Source organism: Buceros rhinoceros, unplaced genomic scaffold (genome assembly GCF_000710305.1).
Source record: "Buceros rhinoceros silvestris isolate BGI_N320 unplaced genomic scaffold, ASM71030v1 scaffold17482, whole genome shotgun sequence".
Taxonomy (NCBI): domain Eukaryota; kingdom Metazoa; phylum Chordata; class Aves; order Bucerotiformes; family Bucerotidae; genus Buceros; species Buceros rhinoceros.
Window position 1 is genome coordinate 9,993 of NW_010399677.1, and position 469 is coordinate 10,461.

The following is a 469-nucleotide window of genomic DNA, read 5'->3' on the forward strand; positions in this document are numbered from 1 at the left end:
TCATCAAGAGCTTTACAAATTAGCCGGGAGACATATTAAATACAGAAGTCCTTATGTAAACCCATTCTTCAACTAATATTTTACAATGAAATGTAAGTCATCACACATCTTTACAGAAATTTGAATATTCTTATTCAATATCAGAAAGATTAAAAATTTGCCCTCCATACATAAGGGCAGTTTGTTTTGTTTTTTTTCTGTATAAAAACCAAAAGAATTTTTTTTTGCAGCATCACAGAAAAGCAACAGTTTTACATTCACTCATTTAATGTTCACATAAAAATTCAACCACTAGCGTTTGTGTGTGTGATAAAATCTTCTTGACAAACTGTTTTCAGTGTCTGGACTGTCATAAGCTACTGCAGGCGAAGACAGTTTTCTAGAGCATTCACTGATCTGAAGCTTCACGGCTACAGAATGCTCTTAGATTTCAAGGAAAACCCCTCCTCCTGCATCGCCCACGATACTG